Raw genomic sequence first — 8,445 nt, 5'->3', positions numbered from 1 at the left:
TGTCGTAATCCTCGTCGATCCACGTCCCAAGCCGATCGGTGGATCGGCTTTCGCCATTCTACATCCGACCAGGCGCATCGCCGGCCCCCATCCGCTTCCCTCCCTATAATTTCAAGCACTCTTTGACTCATTTTTCAAAGTCCTTTTCATCTTTCCCTCGCTGTACTTTTTCGCTATCGGTCTCTTGCCCGTATTTACCCTTGAACAGAATTTACCGCCTGATTTGGGCTGCATTCCCAAACAACCCGACTCATCGATAGCGCCTCGTGGGGTGATAGGGTCCGGGCACGACGAGACTCTCACCCTTTCTGGTGCCCCCTTCTAGGGGACTTGGGCCCGGTTCGTCACTGAGGATGCTTCTCCATGCTACAATTCAAATGCCGAGGGCGATCGATTCTCAAGCTGGGCTCTTCCCGGTTCGCTCGCTATTACTAAGGGAATCCTTGTAAGTTTCTTTTCCTCCGCTTATTGATATGCTTAAACTCTGCGGGTGTTCCCACCTGACCTAGGGTCGCTTTGCTAGGACGCTTGCGTCAGGGTCTTTTGCTCCCCGTCAATGAGGCTTGCCCGCAGTGGTTTTTAAGGAGCTAGTGTTTCCAACCACCGCATGCCCTGACTGCCATCGCCAAGGGGCTATTTTTTGGGCCAATCACGAGCGGGAGCACACAGGAGGCGAATAACCGCCACCCCTAACTATTCCCTATGCAGGGGGTGAGGGGATTATTGGCGACGTTGCGTGACACCCAAGTAGGCGTGCCTTCGGCCTGACGGCTTCGGGCGCATCTTGTGTTCAAAAACTCGATGGTTCACGAGATTCTGCAATTCACACCAAGTATTCGCTACATTCTTCATCGATGCGAGAGCTGAGATTCTATTGTCGAGAGTAGTTTCATATATAATATGGACGACGACGCAACCCCCTACGGCACTGTTTCCAAGCGAAGAGAGCGCACATCTTCTTTTGGTTCTTTGGCGTAATTTGCGTCTGGGAGCTGTATTTTCCCACATCCATCCCATTGGACTTCGAGCGATCGGCCTAAAAGGCCCATCACCCGCGTTAGTTTTCACTTGTTCGCGGGTCATCTGTCTTACAGGTTTCGATAATGATCCTTTCACAGGTTCACCTACGAAAACCTTGTTACGACTTTTCCTTCCTCTAAATGATAAGGTTCAGTGGACTTCTCGTGACGTCGCCAGCGGTGAACCACCCATGTCGCAACGATCCGAACACTACGCCGGACCATTCAATCGATAAGAGTGACGGGCGATGTGTACAAAGGGCAGGGACGTAGTCAACGCGAGCTGATGACTCACGCTTACTAGGAATTCTAGTTGAAGACCAACAATTGCAGTGATCTATCCCCATCACGATGAAATTTCAAAGATTACCCGGGCCTGTCGACCAAGGCTATAGACTCGTTGAATATATCAGTGTAGCACGTGTGCGGCCTAGAACATCTAAGGGCATCACAGACCTGTTATTGCCTCAAACTTCCTCAGCCTAAGCGGTCATAGTCCCTCTAAGAAGCTGGCCGCGGAGGGATGCCTTCGCGTAGCTAGTTAGTAGGTTGAGGTCTCGTTCGTTAATGGAATTAACCAGACAAATTGCTCCACCAACTAAGAACAGCCATGCACCGCCACCCATAGAATTGGCTTGGGAGGTTTTTCTGCTGTCCTTGTTGCCTGTTTCTTGGGGTCTTGGGTGGAGCTTCTTGTTTGAGCTTATTGTGGGAGCTGGTGTTGGCTGTTATGGCTACTTGCTTGTCTTGTGGCTACTGGAGTTGGTCTTTGTTGATTGAGCTTGGAGTTGCTGGTCCTGGTTCTGGAGGGGACATTTGTGCTGCTGTTGTGGTTTTCTATTTCTCTTATAGTTTTTTGTGATGGGGTTGGTCTTGAAATCTCTTAGTGGTTTTCTTGTTTCTTGTTAGGATTTTGTTTGTTGTATTTAGACTCTCTGGACATTCTAGTTTTTGTTTTCCTTTTGATCTTTAATATACTTACATTTTGATCAAAAAAAAGAAAGAGTTCTCAGTTAGAACCAAGAAAGAGCTCTCAGTCAAGAAAGAGAGAGAAAGTTAGAGAGAGAAGCTCTCATTCCTCGAGAATACACTTTCCCTCCCGATGATCCTATGTTGCGATTGAGTGTTTCTTGTGCTCTTGTTCTTTGATAATGGCTAAGAATAGACGGAAAGCGATAGTTGCTACTCCTGGCTCATGGGATAAGGTGAAGAAATCGTTGAAGCAGATCCAGGAGGACACTCAGGCTGTTTTATTGAAAAACACGATTCTGGCTCTGCCAGCTTCGATTTCTAAGCGGAATGTTCAATCTGAGCTCGTGGGAATGGCTCCTGGACTTAGTTCGAGTAAAGTCCCCGCTTCTAGACTGTTGGAAGAACACGTTGGGTCGTAAATCCTAGTTGGGGGTTCTACTGTGGCCAAATACCTGTTAACCACTGATGATTTTGGTCGTGTAGATTAATTGGGATTAGTTGGAGATTCTCCCAGTCAAGATCGTGTTCTTTTGGAGGATGTTTTTGCTGAGAATGATGGCTCCCAAGAAGAACAAGTGGACTATACCCAGTCAGACGAGGAAGGTTCTAAGTTCTTCACTACTTCCCCTGTTAAAGCAACGTTGAATGATGAGCCTGATGACAATCTGTTACCTCTGGATGAAGGAGGTGATGATGAAGGGTCGGGAAAGGAACCTGAAAATGCTGCTATAATGGCTGCTGACCTTGGTGTGGCCAAGGAGGGGACTTCTACTCATGGTAAGTGGAGAGCTCTCTTTTCCTAAAATAGAAATTCTGATAGTTGTCCTAAACTTCAACATTTTCCTGATTTGAGTGTTAAGAAGAACTGTGTCATTTCTATTGATGATTTTGATGAGAATGAAGACGTTTGGAAGAGATGTGTGGTTGGGTATGTTGCTGGTAAATTCCCAGGGTATAGGGCTATTAAAAACCTGATTGATACTTCTTGGAAGTGTGAAGCATATTTAACCCTCCATGACTCTGGTTGGCTGGTTTATAAATTTGCTAGTGAAGATGTTAAGAACAAGGTGTTAGAGGGTGGCCCTTACCTAGTTTATGGTAGGCCTCTTGTTCTGAAGACCATGTCTGAGTACTTTGATTTTGACAATGAGGAGATGGCAAGGGTTCCAGTCTTGGTAAAGTTTCCAAACCTATCTTTAAAATACTGGTCTGCTAGATGCCTATCAAAAATTTCAAGCTATCTTGGAAAGCCTCTGCAGTGTGATAGCCTTACTGCAACAATGGCGCAACTATCTTATGCTAGAGTGTTGGTTGAGCTTGACCTAATGGGAGATTTACTAAGCTCTATTGACATTTTGCTACCTAGTGGTGACCCTATAGAGCAATCTGTTATCTATGAAACTTTGCCAAAGTTTTGCAGGCACTGTAAGATCATTGGCCATACTTCTGGTGTTTGTTCTAAAGCTCCTGTGCATGGTGAAATTGCTTCTGAAAGGGTGGGGAGGGTCAGTGTCTCGGATAGATTGACTAAGTCTCCAAAACCTATTGATCCAGCTCCACAAGATTCTGTGGAGGTCCAAATGCAGACTGATCTTGCTGGAGATTCTGCTTTTGATCCAATGCAATTGGAAGTTAATGAAGAGGACTGGCATCTGGTTAGAGGCAAGAAGAACAGGAGCTCTGGGGTGTAACCTTCAACTGTAGGAGGGTCAGACTCTAGGATGGCTTCTAAGCCTAGAATGGAGGGTTTTCAGAATGCCAATCCCACTATCAGAGTTGCCAAATCTGTGGAGGGAGTCTCAACCAGAAATTCAATCAGGAAAGCTATTTCAGGTACCTCTAAAAATGGGGGGGACAGGGGTACCTCCCTGCATATCTATAAATGATTATTGCATCTTGGAATATCAGGGGTCTTAATAGTCCCCTGAAGCAGCATGAGGCTATCAGCTTCATGAAGAGACACTGTGTTTATGTTATGTGTTTTCTTGAAACCAAGTTGCCTCTCTCTAAGATTTATTTTATGCATAGATTAAGGCTTAAGTATTGGAAGAGCATGAATAATGCTACTACCAACTCTACTGGCAGAATTGTTTTGTTCTGGATTTCTCTTAAGGTAAATTTAGAGTTGATTGATTGCTCCTTGTAGGCTATGCATGTCAAGTTAACCTCTCTGGTGAATCATAAGAGTTTTCTTATTACTTTTGTGTATGGTTATAACACCATCTCTGCCAGGAGGTTTTTGTGGGATGATTTGAGGAGATGGTGCTCGTCTACTCCTTGGATTCTTTCTGGGGAGTTCAACTCCCTCTTTTCTCAGCAAGACAAGCATAATTGGAGTATGGTGACCTCTTATGAAACTTCTGATTTTGTGAACTACTGCTCTGATCTTGGCCTGCTTGATATTAACTACACTGGCTGTCATTTCACTTGGACAAATGGTAAGGTCTGGTGCAAGCTTGATAGGGTTCTAGTCAGCCCTAACTGGAATGCTCATAACCTGCACTGTAATGTTCATTTCTTAACTGCTAGTGCTTCCTCTGATCATTCCCCTGTCAAGATTCAGATTGGTAATGATCCCCCAAAGCGCAACAGGCCTTTCAAATTTTTTTTAATATGTGGGCTGACCATGATATTTTTCTGGACTTGGTTGAAACTCATTGGCAGTTACTCATCCAAGGCTCTCCTATGTTTAGGTTATGTAAGAAGCTCAAAGCCTTGAAGTCCCCCCTGAAGTTGCTTAATAGAAACCATTGTAGTCACATTTTTTAGAGGGTTGCTAAGGCTTCTTTTGAGCTTGAGCAGCACCATACTCTTTTACAATCTGACTTTAATAATGGGCAGTTGATTGATAAAGAAAGCCAGCTCAAAGCTTCTCTGTTAAACCTTCAGTGTGTTGAGAGGAAATTTTTTCTCAAAAGCTCAAGCTTCAATTTCTTAAAGGGAGTGATAGATGCTCTAAGTTTTTTCACTCTTTGTTGAATCAAAATCACAGAAGAAGATTTATTGCTGCTATTCAGACTGATACTGGTGAGCCTACTTGCTCTATTGAGGCAATGAGGGATGAATTTGTTAATTACTATGAATCCCTTCTTGGAACCTCTAAGCAAATTGCTAATTTGAAGGAGGAGGTTGTTGGTAGTGGCCCATGTCTAGATGAGACCTCTCATTCTGTGCTCCTGGCTCCTGTAACTGATGAGACTGTTAAAGCTGCTTTATTCTCTATTGGGGATGACAAGCCCTTGGCCCTGATGGCTTCTCCTCTGCTTTCTTTAAGAAAGCTTGGATTGTGGTAGGAAGTGATTTTTGTAGTGCTATCAAGGATTTCTTTGCTTCTGGGCAGATGTTGAGGCAGATCAACCATTCAATTATTGATTTGGTTCCTAAGACTTCCCATATCTCTAATGTGACTGATTTTAGGCCCATTTCCTGTTGTAATGTTGTTTATAAGGTGATATCTAAGATTTTGGCTGACAGGCTTGCTTAAGCCCTCAAGGGTATAATCAGTCCAAGTCAAAATGCTTTTTTGGGAGGTAGAAATATGGTAGATAATATCCACCTACTTGAAGAAATGCTAAGGCATTATGCTAGAAAGAGAACTAGTCCTAAGTGCATCATCAAGATTGATTTCAAGAAAGCTTTTGACTCTGTGCAGTGGCCTTTTATCAAGAACCTTCTCAGGATGCTTGGCTTTCCTAGACATTTTGTCCATTGGGTGATGCAATGTGTGGAAACCTCCTCTTTCTCAGTTGTTCTTAATGGGGACTTGTATGGTTTTTTTCATGGGAAGTGTGGCATAAGGCAAGGTGATCCTTTATCCCCTTATCTTTTTATCACTTGCATGGAGTATTTCTCCAGACAGTTGAATGTGGCTACCTCTAAGCTTGGCTTCAGATTTCACTCTAAGTGTGACACTCTAAAGCTCTCTCACCTTGCTTTTGCGAATGATATTTTGTTGCTATCCAGAGGAGATATAGCTTTTGTCAATATCTTGCATCATGAGCTTCTGGATTTATGTAAAGTTTCTGGTCTTTCTGTTAATGCCTCCAAGTCCTCTATTTTTTTTGGTGGAGTATGTCAGCTTCACAAGGGCACCATTTCGTGTAACACAGGCTTCAGGGAGGGAAGCTTTCCTTTCACCTATTTGGGAGTGCCTCTAAGCCCTCATAGGTTACTTGCTAGTCAATTCTCTCCTCTCTACCTCAAGCTGCAATCCTCCATTCAAAGTTGGATGGGTAGATATATGTCTTATGCAGGTAGACTGGAGCTGATCAGAACTGTCCTGTAGGGTGTATAGCAATTCTGGATTGGGATTTTTCCCTTGCCCTCTCAAGTTATCCAGAAAATTACTAGCATTTGTAGAAATTTCCTCTAGACTGGTGATACTACTAGAAGCAAGTCAGCCTTGGTTACTTGGGATGATGTCTGTGTTCCCAAGCTCGAGGGGGGTCTTGGTCTGTTTAATCTGCAAGTAAGAAATTGGGGTTTCATGGTTAAACAGTTATGGAATATTCATGCTAAGACTGACTCTCTTTGGGTCAAATGGATTCACCACTACTATATGGCCCATGACACTGTTTGGGGAGTCCTACCTCAGTCTACTGCCTCTCATCTCTGGAAGTTTATCATTCAACTCAGGGACCAGCTTGTGTTTGCAGCTGATGGAGTTGCTCAAACAATTCAGAAACTACAGGAATGGAATGAAACTCCTGGTTCTTTGTCCAAGAATGCTTATGAATTTCTCATACCTAAAAAACCTAAGGTAACTTGGTCCAAGGTTGTGTGGGAGTCTTGGTCTCTTCCCAAGCACTCACTTATTCTTTGGCTGGCTGTTAAGGGTAGGTTAAGGACTAAGGATAAGCTGAGGTTTATCCCCACTAACACATTTACAGTTTCTGTAGGCAGGAAGAGGAGTCACATAGTCATCTTTTTTTCAGATGTGACTGGGTTAAAACCTTTTCTAGAAAGGTGAGGATTTGGCTCAATATCACTGCAAACTTAAGTACTCTAAAGAGTACATTAAGAAGCTTTAATAGTAGCCAGAAAAGCATACATGTTAGAATGAAAAAAGTGGCTTTGGGCCTATTTGTTTACCATGTTTGGTACGAAAGAAATAGGAGGGTCTTTAAGAAGGCTAGTAAGCTAATGCCTGCCTTGGTGCATCGGTTTAAGGTTCTCTTTTTTCTATTTTGTACTTTCATGTTCAGGAACCTGCTTCTGTCTCACCCTGGATTGCTAACCTCAGTTAAAAGAGGTTTGCTGCCTGCTAGTGTTGATCTGCGTGTTTGGAATGATCTTTTGCTGTTGGATCTATCTTCTCTAATCTGGTTGTTGGCTAGCTTTGTTCTCCTACTACTAGATCTATCTTCTCTTTCTGGGTGTTGGTTAACCTCTTCTGTTGGTTGCCTCCCTGGGTACTGATGAGGGTTTTGTTTATGCTGTTGGCTTATGGTGGTTGCTGGGTTCTGCTTTTGGTTTCTGGTTAGGCTGGTTTTTGGAGCTGGTTGAGTGTGTTGTCGTTTGCTGTTTTTTCTGATTGGTTGCTGGTGTGGGGTGGTTTTGCTGGTGGGGTTCAGTTTGGCAACCCTGGTTTTTACAACTGCTGCCTTGATTCTAGAGCTCTCAGTCGGTTGATAGTTGTTGTTTTGTTGGCTTGGGAGGTTTTTCTACTGTCCTTGTTGCCTGTTTCTTGGGGTCTTGGGTGGAGCTTCTTGTTTGAGCTTGCTGTGGGAGCTGGTGTTGGCTGTTGTGGCTGCTTGCTTGTCTTATGGCTACTAGAGTTGGTCTTTACTGATTGAGCTTGGAGTTGCTGGTCCTGGTTCTGGAGGGGACCTTCGTGCTGCTGTTGTGGTTTTCTACTTCTCTTGTAGTTTTTTGTAATGGTGTTAGTCTTGAAATCTTGTCTTAGTGGTTTTCTTGACTAACCTCACTAGTTGGTTTTGGCTTCTTGTTTCTAGCTAGGTTGCTTTGGTTTCCTGGGTTGTTCTGCTCAGCTTGCCCCCCTGGCCTGTCAGGGTTTTGTTTGTTGTATATAGACTCTTTTGGACATTCCAGTTTTTGTTTCGCTTTTGGTCTTTAATATACTTACATTCTGATCAAGAAAGAGTTCTCAGTTAGCCTCACTAGGTCCGTCCCAGTTTGTTCCCCTGGCATTTACAGGGTGGTTGTGTTGTATATTAACTCTCTGGTTTTTCCAGTTGTGTATCTTTTTGATCTTCAATACATACTTACATTTGATAAAAAAAAAGAAAGAGTTCTCAGTAGAAAGAGCTCTCATAGTGCAAGGAGAGAGAAAGTTAGAGAGAGATGCTCTCGATTTCTCGAAAATTTCTTTCCCTCCCGATTCCGATTTTGACCTGATTGTTCTTGTTCTCTATCTTCTCGATTTCTTGATGGCGAAGAACAGGAAGAAGCTCACAACCTCAGCTTCTCGGGGTAAGAAGACTTTGAAGCAACT

At 43.6% G+C, this 8,445-nt stretch overlaps 1 pseudogene; it reads right to left on the bottom strand.

Annotated features, from left to right (window-relative positions):
* The window catches only part of LOC119998012, a 3,100-nt pseudogene extending 2,586 nt beyond the window's left edge, over window positions 1-514 (bottom strand).
* Between the last annotated feature and the right edge of the window lie 7,931 nt (window positions 515-8,445).

Source organism: Tripterygium wilfordii, chromosome 4, assembly GCF_013401445.1.
Source record: "Tripterygium wilfordii isolate XIE 37 chromosome 4, ASM1340144v1, whole genome shotgun sequence".
Classification (NCBI taxonomy): Eukaryota; Viridiplantae; Streptophyta; class Magnoliopsida; order Celastrales; family Celastraceae; genus Tripterygium; species Tripterygium wilfordii.
The sequence above is the reverse complement of the archived record's forward strand: the minus strand, read 5'-3'. Positions and strand labels throughout refer to the sequence as shown.